General features: G+C 41.4%; 1 protein-coding gene across 1 annotated transcript in view; it reads left to right on the forward strand.

The window, feature by feature from the left end:
- NALCN (sodium leak channel, non-selective) overlaps window positions 1–12,351 on the forward strand; it is a 279,093-nt gene that overhangs the window by 178,278 nt on the left and 88,464 nt on the right. The window lies entirely within an intron of this gene.

A 12,351-nucleotide genomic window follows, 5' to 3' on the forward strand; every position in this document is an offset into this window, starting at 1 on the left:
GTTGTGTTAGGGGCACCAGACATAATGATGAACAAGACATTGTTCCCTCCTTCAAATAGCTTATGAACTGGTGGCAGAAAGTGACAACTAAACAGATACTACAAACTGTGGAGCACAAAGGAGACACACTTAACAGATGATGAAATTAGATATGTTTTCTCCCAAGTGTGGCACAGACTAAAATCTGTAATTCCCATCTAGGTAAAGGAGGTTAGAAGAAGGCAGTGTAAAGAAGCATGCTTGAGACCAAGAGAACAGCAAACTTTTTCTTTAGGCAAGAAAAAGCATAGTGGCTTTTTGGAGGCCACTAGGAGTTCACTGTGACTCAAGTATAGAGCAAGGGAGAAAATGGTGAGCTGGACAAACAAGCAGGGACCAGCAGAGGAAATGCCATGAGCAGTGCTAAGCCACTAGATGTTACCCTGCGGGCATTTAAGCCAAGAGCGACATAATCTCCCCTATGTTCTATTTTTTTTTTAATCAAAGTTTAGTTACTGTACAATATTATAAGTTATAGGTATACAATATAGTGATTCACAGTTTTTAAAGGTTATACTCCATTTATAGTTATTATAAAATATTGGCTATATTCCCCATGTTGTACAACATATCCTTGTATCTTATTCATTTTTTAGATAATAGTTTGTACCTCTTAATCCTCTACCCCTAAATTGCCCTTCCCCCTTCCCTCTCTTCATTGGTAACCACTGGTTTGTTCTCTTATGTCTGTGAGTCTGCTTCTTTTTTGTTATATTCACTAGTTTGCTGTAGTTTTTAGATTCCACGTATAAGTGATACCATGCATTATTTGTCTTTCTTTGTCTGACTTATTTCACTTAGCATAATATCCTCCAAGTCCATCTTCGTTGCTGCAGATGGCAAAATTTCATTCTTTTTTCCCCTGCATTCTTCAGTTCAGAGAATGAATTGAAGGGCACCTAGACTGCAGGTAGGAGAGCCAGCCCCTGAAGCAGATGGTGATTGCAGTCTCAACTAAGGGAAACAGAGGTGAGGGAACATGAAGGAGTGGTGAGGTACAGAAGAGGGAATGCAGAGGGTAGGGTCTGGTGACCCGTTGGATGTATGATGAGCAAAGGTTGGAGACAAGAGCATCACTCAGGTTTCTAGATTGCCCCAGATGTGCCAAGGCAGAGGATGCAGAAGAAGGAAGAATTTTGGGGTTTGTTTGTTTTATTTTGGGGAGTGGGGGGGGTCATATTTTCCATGAGATGCCTGGGAAATATCTATGAGACAATGTCTGTGGATAGATGTAAGGGTTAAAACTTAGGCGGAGTATCGGGGCTGAGACAGATATTGGAGAGAAGCAAAAATTAACATGCAGGTCGTAAGTTAAGCCTTTAGAATCATGAGTTTACCAAGGGAAGAATGGTTCCCTGAGGAACAGCAAATGAATCCAGTGAGCCAATGAGAAAGAGCCCGAAATGGGAATGAGAAGCCCAAGGGGTAGGAGGAAAGAGTAGAACGTGTGTGTCATCAAGAGCAAGGCTGTGGTCCACAATCTCAAAGACTTCAGAGAGGTCAAAGGTGGTCACCATAGCAAACAATTCTAATTACAATAGCATCAGAAAAAATAAAATACTTAGGAAAAAACATAACCAAGGAAGTGTAAGATTTCTACCCTGAAAACTACAAAACATTGCTGAAAGAAATTACAGAAGACACAAATAAATGAAAAGACACTCTGTGTTCTTGGCTTGGAGAGGATATGGAGAAATTGGAAGACTTGTGCACTTGTTGGGGGTGTAAAATGGTGCAGCCACTATGGAAAACAGCATGAGGTTCCTCAAAAAATTAAAAATAGAAATGATCCAGCAATACCACTTCTGGGTATATATCCAAAAGAATTGAAAGTAGGATCTCATTGTAGCGTTACTCACAATAGCCAAGAGGTGGAAGCGACCAAAATGTCCATTGACAGATGAATGACTAAAGAGAATGTGGTATATACATAAAGTAGAATATTATTCATTCTGACATGCAACAACATGGATGAACCTTGAGGACATTATGCTCGGTGAAATAAGCCAGTGACAAAATGATAAATGCTGTATGATTCCATTTATATGAGGTATCTAACGTAATCAAATTCATAGAAACAGAAAATAGAGTGAGGGTTGAAAGGGGCAAAGAGGAGTTGTTGTTCAATGTCTATAGAGTTTTAGTTTTAAAAGATGAAAAGGCTTGAGACTTTTTGCACAACAATATGGATGTACTTAACGCTACTGAACTGTACCCTTAAAAATGAATAAGATGATAAATGTGATGTTATGTGTTTCCGACCACAGTTTTTTTTTTTTTAATTTTGATAAAAAACTGGTCACCATATTGGTAAGGTGGTGAGAGCAGGCTTAAGGATTCTGATGGTGCAGAAGCTGGGTCGCAGAAGGTGAGGAGTGATGACAGCTAAGAAAGTAAAGACAAACTGTTAACCTTTTCCTCTCAGACTTCTCATGCTCTAAGTTTCCAGACAGACCACCTGGTTACAGACTGATTCTTAATTTTTATAGCTACGTAGTAACATCATTTACTACAGTGCTACCCAACCGTTTTTTTCCCCATTGCGGTTTGCACAGAGAGTGACATTTGTACAACAGCTGGGAATCACATGCAGCTGGAGGCATCCAACACTAGAATTTCTCCTGCTCTGGGAAAAACTCAGCTGCCCAGGGGCCAAGGATCAATACCCCAAAGAAGCTATAAATCATCAGTGGCTGAGTTGGAATGCGCAGCATTTTACTCAAAGCCTTTGATGTAACCCAACTCCACTTGAAGCCACTCTTTCAATCTTTTGGTCAGAGATGACTCTTTTGTTGTCAGTTTACGTATTATTACCCATAATTTAACATAACTGAAATCTCAAAACTCATCTTATGTAGCACTTGATCTGCTATTTCTGATAGTGCTTCATTGTTAGACTTCTTTTAAAAAATAAATTCTTATGCCACATTAAGACATAAAAAACAATAAGATCTGTTTAAAGAGATGAAGTAGCTAAGACTGAGAACTATTCAGATCAGGGTTCAAGCTAATAGGTCACAACAGAAGCTAAAAATTTGAGGATATCAATTATCAGCATAAGAAAACAGCATAGAGTGGGGAGGGACGGATAAGATGGGGGTACAGACTACCGTGTATAAAATAAATAAGCTACAGGGATACATTGTACAGCACAGGGAATATGGCCAATATTTTATAATACCTATAAAAATGGAGTATAACCTTTAGAACTTGTGAATCACTGTGTTATATACCGAAACTTACATAATATTATAAATCACCTATACCTCAATTTTAAAAAGAAAAAGAAAAAAAAAAAAGACAGCAGCCTAGAAATCTAGAAGTCAATGCAAAAATGGTGAGCAGCCAACTGGAATTTTGGAGTTAAACAGGTACTAGTCAAGGATCCGGGAAGTCAAAACAAAACAGGCCAGGTACCTGTTAGAATTGATGTCTTCCTATTACGGGTTGAATTGTGTCCCTCAAAAAGAGATACTGAAGCCCTAACTCCCAGTACCTGTGAATGTGACCTTATTTAAAAAATAGGGTATTTGCAGTTGAAATCAAGTTAAGGTGAGGTCATTAGGGTGGTCCCTAATCCAATATGACTGGTGTCCTTATACAAAAAGGAGAAGAGAGACACACAGAGACAGAGACTAGAGCGATGCATGTACAAGCTAAGGAACACCTGGGGTGTGGACCGTCACCAGAAACTAGGAGAAAGTCTTGAAACAGACCCTCCCTCAGAACCTCCAGAAGGAACCAAGCCCATAGACACTTTGATTTGGGATTTTCAGCCTCCAAAACTGAGAGAGTAAATTTCTGCCGTTTCAAGCCACCAGTTTTGGGTACTATGTTACAGCAGCCCTTGGAAATTAATACACCCCCTGGCCTCAAAAACAAAGGACCGCTCTTGGCCGCCAGGAAGTAACAGAGCTGAAAGATAGTGGGTGCTCTCAGGATGGCGGGCAGCTTTCACCAACCAAGAACAGCTTTCTCAACAGATGGACTTAGTTCCTTTTGCCCTTAATCAAACAAGTCCCATAATAATAAATGTTACAAATTTGAGACTTTCTTGGAAGAAGGGTTTCTCTAAGCCCTTCCAAAATTTCATTCTATGTGTGATTGACCCAAACCAGATCACTTTTAGAGGCTGTTGTTTTCAGAAACCTTGCTCTTTGCCTCATCCCCTGGCACTCAGGATGGTTAATAAGGCAGCTCAAGTCTCTCTTGACATTGAACAAACATAAAATGACGGGCCTAAGACTGTTCAAGTTTACAGTGATGAGTTGTCGGTTGTGTCAATTGTGCTAATTCAGAATTACTTTTATTACAGTTTATCACAGCACTCTACAAGATAACCTCTCAATTTTTTTTTCTCTTGAATTCTGAAGTATCTTTAATGAGAAAGGCATTCTTACAAAATCAGATGGCTCCTGACTTACTACGATTTTTTTTTTTTAAGTGAGGTTTGGAGGGAAAATGTGTACAAACCAGGCAAGAGGGTTACTCTTCAGCATACCCGGTCCTCAGACCCCTGCCCAGCCATGGAGACACTATCTCACTTTGCTTTCTTTAATCACGAGAACAAAAATTTTAAACACCAACAGCGCTATTTTTTCTCAGATCCTTTCACAGGCAATGGGAAACTAGATGGTTATGGTTCTAAGAAAAAAACGTGACAATTGGTTTTCAGTTTTCTGCAGTCTTGCAGTCATTGAATTGCAAACAGGCTCTTCGGTAGCTGCGTTCAGACATGTTTCAGGAGTGAGGTAGTGAATTTTGTCCTCTGTGTCCCCATACACGCAACATGAGGTGTTGCCATTGCTTTGATTCCTTTGGGACTCAGGTTTCAGCAGCCCATCTGTTCTTTGTTCTGAGAAGCCCACGTACTTGTCTATTCCACCCAAAACGTTTCTGCTCTCTGCTTGTTCATTCAATTCCTTCAATCTTTGAGTCCCTACTGTGTGCAAAACACTGGGCCAGGCATTAAGGAGATAAGAATAAACAGTTAAATTTTCTGCTCTCATGGAGCTTGGGGTCTAATGGAGGAGTTGGACATCAGTCAAATAATCAGAGCAGTGAATAAATATTTATAATGTGAGATGAACTTTCTGCAGAAAAGAACGGCATTTGAGTGAGGAGTTAGAAGACCTTGACCCAGATGGGGGTCAGGGAAGTGGCGAAGGAGAAAGAGACACTTTGGCTGAGTTTTGAAGGAGGGGCAGTCATGAACTTCATGGGGGGTGTTGATAGGGAAAGGGAGGGGAGAGCATTCCAGAGAGAAGGAAACATGTTCAGCATGACCCCAGAAAAAAGTGGTGTAAAGTGAGTATAGAAAAGTAAGTGGGGCATAGACCATGCAGCACCTTGAGAAACATGCCAAGAACTTTTCCCTTGGGGACTTCCCTGGCAGTCCAGTGGTTAAGAGTCTACACTTCCAATGCAAGGGTGCGGGTTCAATCCCTGGTCAGGGAACTAAGGTCCCACATGCCACGTGGCATGACCAAGAAAAAAAGAACTTTTCCCTTTGCCCCCAGAACAATAGGAAGCCACTGCAGGCTCTTACGATGGGAGGCAGTGTGAATGGGAGAGCTGTTTGGGAAGCGAAATCAGCAGGGACTTGGTGAATGTTTAGATTTAAGAACATAAATGAGAGTCTCAAGGGTGACTCCTGGTTTCAGGTTCATCTCCTTGGATGGATGATGATACCATTCACAGAACCGAGAAACATTAGCAGAGAACTTTATTTGTGGGAAAAGATCATCACTCGGTCTTGGATATGTTGAGTTTGTGATGGGTTTGAGACTCAGCAGAGACACCTAATACTTGGTTGCATGTGTAGGTCTGGAGTCTAGGAGCAAGGGCTGGATGGCTAGAGATACAAATATGGACGTTCCGTATCATTCTCAGTTGTTTATCCAGTGCCTGCCATGTGCCAGGCACTGTTCTAGGCCCAAGGGGTAAGTCAGCAAAAACAACAGACAGAAATGTCTGCCCTCTTTGATTCTTCAGTCCTAGTGATGCGCTCTGTACTAGTGGAAGTTGTAAATCTGGATGAGATTGTATAGGCTGGGGGGAAAGGAGATACCGCAGCCTTAAGGAAAAATAATGATGCTGGTGCTTAATGATGCTGGCGCTTTGCCTTAGGGAAACACAAATAATCCATCTTTGTTTTTGTCCCACGTAAATGTTTGTTCTGTTACAAATAATCAACACTTTTTCTGTCTCAAGTTCAACCTCCCAATGGGAGAAGAATCTGATTGGTCCAGCTAGTCAACATCATTCCTTTTAGGCTGGAATTTTGTTATCTCTGCCTCTCAATGCTGGTCAGCCATACAGAAAGCCATCAGCTTTGAACTGATGGGTAGATCCAGACCAAACCACAAAGTGGGCTCCCCTGAAACGTGGCTGGTTTCCTAAGACAGTCCTTTCTTCTCCTAACTCTCCACGCTGGCCTCTGCTCTGGAGGAGCTAGACCCCAAAGAAGGAGATGTGAAAGAAGAGACCAGATCCCCTTCCCAGTTCTAGAAAGAAAGTCATACTTGTGGGGCTGGGGTGGGGTAGGGGAGCAAAGCTTGAATCACAGATGAGACTGGATTGCCCTGGACTGATGTTTTTATAATCAAAGGTGGCCAGAAAGCTATGGAACTTATCTAAGAAGGGCAACCAGTCTTTTTCTTTATTCATAACTGAAGGTTGATGGTTTCATCGTCGGCCTTTCCGTACATTCTACCCGCTACCCTTGCTCAGTAAGAGTCACAGTGGGAGACGGGGCATGGCTGGCATCCTCACTCACAGCCATATGACGACTGAATATTTTTTACTCTGACATTAAAAGAATGACTTAGATTATTACTAAGAAACGAGAAATGTATATGTATGTTATTTTATTTGATGTTATCCCTATTTCCATGTTGTTTTGCATAAAATATGTTAATGTGAATTGTCATAGTGCATCTAATAAGCCCTTTGCCCTCAAAGTAGGCAAAATTGAACAACTGTACAATCTACCACAGGCATACTCAGGAATGATCCTTGGAAAGTGCATGATGGTTGCCTGAGAAGGAATTACTTAAGAGGACAGAGCATGGGTGGGAGTTCAAGACCCCAATGTGGAGACTCCAGTACAAAATATGTGTTTTCCAAACCTCCGACTTAAAGTGTGGGATTTATTTTATAGTAAATACCATCACTGACACTAGTTATCTGTAAACTAAGGTGGAACAAATAAAGAAATTTATGGAGATAATGAGAGCCAGATTTCACACAGTCAGGGAAGTTACAGATAAGCAAAGGGAAGATGCCAGAATGAACCCTCTGGCAATTGGAATAGGAGTATCAGTATGAACTCAGTTATTGTAAGATAGATACATGGATACAAGGGTGGATACATATATACAGCTCTATGGTTACATAAGATACAAACATAGTAAGTAGATACTAAATATAGATATGTGTGTATACAAGGGCTCATATACATACATATATTTCCTAGGTCTTTCCTCTGGGCGAGCCTAGAAGCAGTGACATGCCAGTAACATCAAGAAAACCCAGTCCTAAAATTTTCGTTTCTAAAAACCATTCTCCAGTAAAACAAATCAATATTCTTTGGAGAAATGACTGATTCTAGAGTTGAGGCAGGTAAAACACAAGATGAGACTTAAGTATAATCCTGGATGGGATTCTGAAACAGAAAAAAAGACATTCCTGCAAAATCCGGGGAATTCCTAAGCAGTTCTGCATTTTGGTTCAAAGTATTTGACCAAGGTTAATTTTTTGGTTTTGATCAATGTCCTATGGTTATGTAAGACACTAACATAAGAAAAAGCTGGGTCAAGGGTGTACAGGAACTCTCTGTACTATCTTTGCAACAATTATGTACATTTAAAATTATTTCAAAATAAAGAGGTTTTTTTTTTTTTAAACAGGCTAAGAATTTTCTATGGTAAACTCTAATAACACTATATAGAGACATAAATTGGCTGCTCTGTTGCCCTGTTCAACGACTCATATGTTTGTGAAGCTTTATACCATAGATATGTTGTATAGAATTTATAGTCAGTTACGATTTTTCTTTTAATCTTATGAAGTTGGAAGCATAGACTTCATCAAGAACAAAATGGTTTTTTATGGTTTTGTTTCTGATAGAAAATCTGATGTGGCTTGTCATTTCTCTTCATCTTAGTAATATAATTCATCTGAAATTGGAAGTCATTTGTGCTGGTTCATATGGCTGATTGCACGTTGTAAAGAGCCTAAGGAAAGGGTAACCAAGTGATGAGAAATACCACAAATCGGTCACTTCAGCCTGTTTGTGGGACACCCTTGATGCTGCCTTTTTTTGTTCTTCATCTCATCACCATTGTGTTATCCTTGTCTCTTGTGTAAAAATATACAGTGAGGCATGGGGCCACAGAGAGTCCCGCCCTTAATTAAAAATTGTCAGCTTAGTAGGGGAGAGATACACAGAATTAAGGAGTTATAGTGCAAAGCCCTGAGCACTAGGGTCGAAGACCCAGGGAGCCTGGGGGAAGACGTGCCTAACTCAGGTTGGAGCCAGGTCGAGAAGATATGTCTAAAAATAATGAATCAAATTTTATTAGGAAAGTGGGAAAATGCATTCCATATAAAAGAAATAGCAGGTGCAAAATTGCAGAAGTAGGGGCTTCCCTGGTGGCGCAGTGGTTGAGAGTCCGCCTGCCAATGCAGGGGACACGGGTTTGTGCCCTGGTCTGGGAAGATCCCACATGCCGCGGAGCGGCTGGGCCCGTGAGCCATGGCCGCTGAGCCTGCGCGTCCGGAGCCTGTGCTCCGCAACGGGAGAGGCCACAGCAGTGAGAGGCCTGCATACCGCAAAAAAAAAAAAAAAAAAAAGAAATTGCAGAAGTAAAAACCCATCTATTGCTTAAAAATGCTGTTTTGGTGAAACGGTATACAGCAGTGTTGAGAAGCTAAAGTTCTGGAATCTGAAAGATGGTGGTCAAATCCCAGCGCTTACCACTTCTAGCTGCGCGACCCCGAGCAGCAGGTTTGAGCTCCTTGGACCTCAGTTTCCTCATCTATAACAATGGAGCTAATTATGGTACCTACATCAGGGGGCTATTTTGAGGATTAAATAGTGTTAGAAAATGAGGCAATGAGCAAAGCGTTCAGCAGAGTATCTGCACACGTTTACTACTTCAAGTACCAATTGTTATTCTGAGAAATCGTCCTAGAAGAGATGGTTTTTGAAGGAAGTATTGTAATTAACCAAGTGTGGAAGGAAAGTGTGTTGCAGGCAGGGGGACGGTATGTTCAAAGGCACAAATGGTACTCTGTGGGAGGGACTCACAAACCAATATTGTTAGAGTATAAAGGGCAAGGCATGAGGGGATCCTTTAAGCCACGCTGAGCAGAATTTATTCTACACGTAATTGACCATCCTTGAATTACTTTAAGGCCCAGGAACAAGGTGGTGTTTCTTTCTTAGGTGTTCTCTAAGGTAGATTTAAAGGGACAGGACTACGATGGAAACCCAGTTGGGAGGGTTTAAGGAGTGATGAGTCCAAGTGCCACTGGCCTCAGCAGCCTGGGACCACTGAGGTGGGGGGAGAGACCTGGGGCCCCAGAGGGAGTGGACGAGGGGAAGTTGGTGCTGAGGAGTCGCGTAGATGGTAAGCCAGCTTCAAGAAGCAAGTTTGAAAAGGGAGGGAGAATAGGATAGGACACAAGGTGAGGAGAAATGTTTGCCTTTCTCTATTTTCATTTTTTAGACCAAGAATCTTGAGAAAATAAATCAATCAACGTAGCGAAGGGGAAGAAATTGGAGCGAGTGGGAAAGGGTGAGGCAGGCCCAGGCTAGAGGGAGGAGGGGTCGACAGCGCGCATGTGGCATGCTCTCCATTTAGCCCCCTCACTGAGATGAGACATTTTCACGTCGAGCCAGCAGTTGCTGTGGCTCAGTGATAGCTTTGGTTTTTATAGCACATTTCCCTTGAGTAATTCAAATTACAGGCAATACACCATCTCTCTTAAATATCTGGCATTTATATAAAAGAGTGAAGATCCTCATTTTTCATTTGAGAACATTGAAATCCAAAGCAGTTAAGGGATTATAAAATGGAACAAAAATTTAAATCTACATCTTCTTACTTTTTTACTGATGCACTATGCTATCTCCTGTGTTTTCTAACGCAAAACAAGGAGGACAATTATGTGAGTGCACAAAACTGTATATTCTGAATTCCCTTTGGTCTGGGCTTTTTTTTTTTTTTCCTATTACTTACTGAATATTCATCTCATAACAAGAACCAAACATCTAGTTTACATGGAACTCTAATATAATTTCATTTGAATTGGAGCAAAAAATGCATTTTTTATCGTAATAAAAATGTTTCAGGCTTCCCTGGTGGCGCAGTGGTTGACAGTCCACCTGCCAATGCAGGGGACAAGGGTTCATGCCCCGGTCTGGGAAGATCCCACATGCCGCGGCGCGGCTGGGCCCGTGAGCCATGCGCGTCCGGAGCCTGTGCTCCACAAAAGGAGAGGCCACAGCAGTGAGAGGCCCGCGTACCACAAAAAAAAAAAAAAAAAAATGTTTCTATGACTCAGTAAATTCCCTAATGGAAACAACTGTGTCTCGGCTGAATAACGCAAGACAGATAACGATGTAAAATAGAGGTGTTTGGACCTAGAGGAAAAAACATGCAAAAGCAAACTGTATTCGTTACTATTATCTCAAGGAAACCGTTCATTCCATTAGTGGGATTTTAAGGGACAATAATGTAAAGAAAAACAACCGTTCAACATCATTTGGTATTCTGGTTTTTTAATAGTTTTCTTTCTTTTACTGTCTTGTTAACATTTTCTGCTAGCTTAGGTTTGTTGCAGATAGTACCTACATTACTGCCCAAAGAACCTTCTGCAGGACATTGAAAGCCTGTAAGTTCTTAGGTTCAGTGTTGTAACAAGAGCATGAAAGTGAACATTGCCTGTACAGCTTAGGGATGTCATAAGACGGTGTAAATGCATCTGTGCTGCTGGCCTCCCAAACCAGGAGGCAAAGAACAGCCACTTAATTCCCAGCTCCTCCAAGAACACCTCCTCTCCCCACTTTCTTTGGGGTCAGGCTGTAAGGGGGAATGAGTAACAGCTCTGAATTTCTTGAGAGAGGTGGAAGAGGAAATGCCACTGATCAGCTGAAGTTATGAAATTACCTTGAACATTTTGGGGTGCCAGCTGTCACAAATAAATGTAGCTTTTATGGCCCAGATGCAAACCAAGAAATGAGCCCTCCAATTTATATCCAGAAAACTCCAAGTTGGAAGGTACAGGGTTTATTGAAGATTTTTGTAAAAGAAGGAAAAAACAGTGACTTAAAACACTTTTTTTCTCCTTTTTGGCCCTACTGCCCTCACCCTGACCCTAACTAACAGCCTGACACTGACCCTAACTAATGACCTGACGGCTTCAACACTTTTTAAAGGAAACATTTTTAAAGTACACAGTATTGCTGTCTCACATGCAATTATATAGCTAAGGGACATTTGCACAGAGGAAAAAGGAAAGGTTCTCCCCTCCAAGAAACTCTTTATTGGATTCAATAGGTTAGTAAGAAGTATCCCTTATACATATTTGTATGTCAAGGTTTTATAGTAACATAGAGATATTAATAAAAAACAGCATGTTTGATCATTACTCCAGATAGGTCATCTGCAGCTCGGGTTGTAGAATCACAGGTGCAAAATAGCAAGAGAAACTTCCTTGAAAAATAGTAGTTTATGCTTTAGAAAGAGTCTCCATTCTGAATTACTGAGTCATGTACAGATCTAGAAAAACCAGCAAAAGCCATTATGTAAAGAAGCAAAGATATGGGACTTCCCTGGTGACACAGTGGTTAAGAATCTGCCTGCCAATGCAGGGGACACGGGTTAGATCCCTGGTCCAGGAAGATCCCACATGCCATGGAGCAACTAAGCCCGTGCGCCACAACTACTGAGCCTGCGTACCACAACTACTGAAGCCCACGCGCCTAGAGCCTGTGCTCCGCAACTAGAGAAGCCACTGCAGTGAGAAGCCCACACACGGCAACGAAGAGTAGCCCCCGCATGCAGCAACGAAGACCAAACGCAGACAAAAAAAATAAAAACAAAAGAAGCAAAGAGAATTCAGCCTTAATTGACTCAGATAACACTGAGGAACTCCCTTCTCCGGGTTAAACGGAATGTGGTCCTTTTTCACATGTGGAGGAGTCAAAAACCACTCTTCAGTTACATTAACCCACAGATCTCTGCACATTTTCCAAGCCAGAATGGACTAGATTTTCAAATGAGAATCTTTTCCAAGTCTGAA

Source organism: Delphinapterus leucas, chromosome 18 (genome assembly GCF_059928025.1).
Source record: "Delphinapterus leucas isolate spDelLeu-1000000601 "Yukka" chromosome 18, BTC_Dleu_Yukka2, whole genome shotgun sequence".
Classification (NCBI taxonomy): Eukaryota; Metazoa; Chordata; class Mammalia; order Artiodactyla; family Monodontidae; genus Delphinapterus; species Delphinapterus leucas.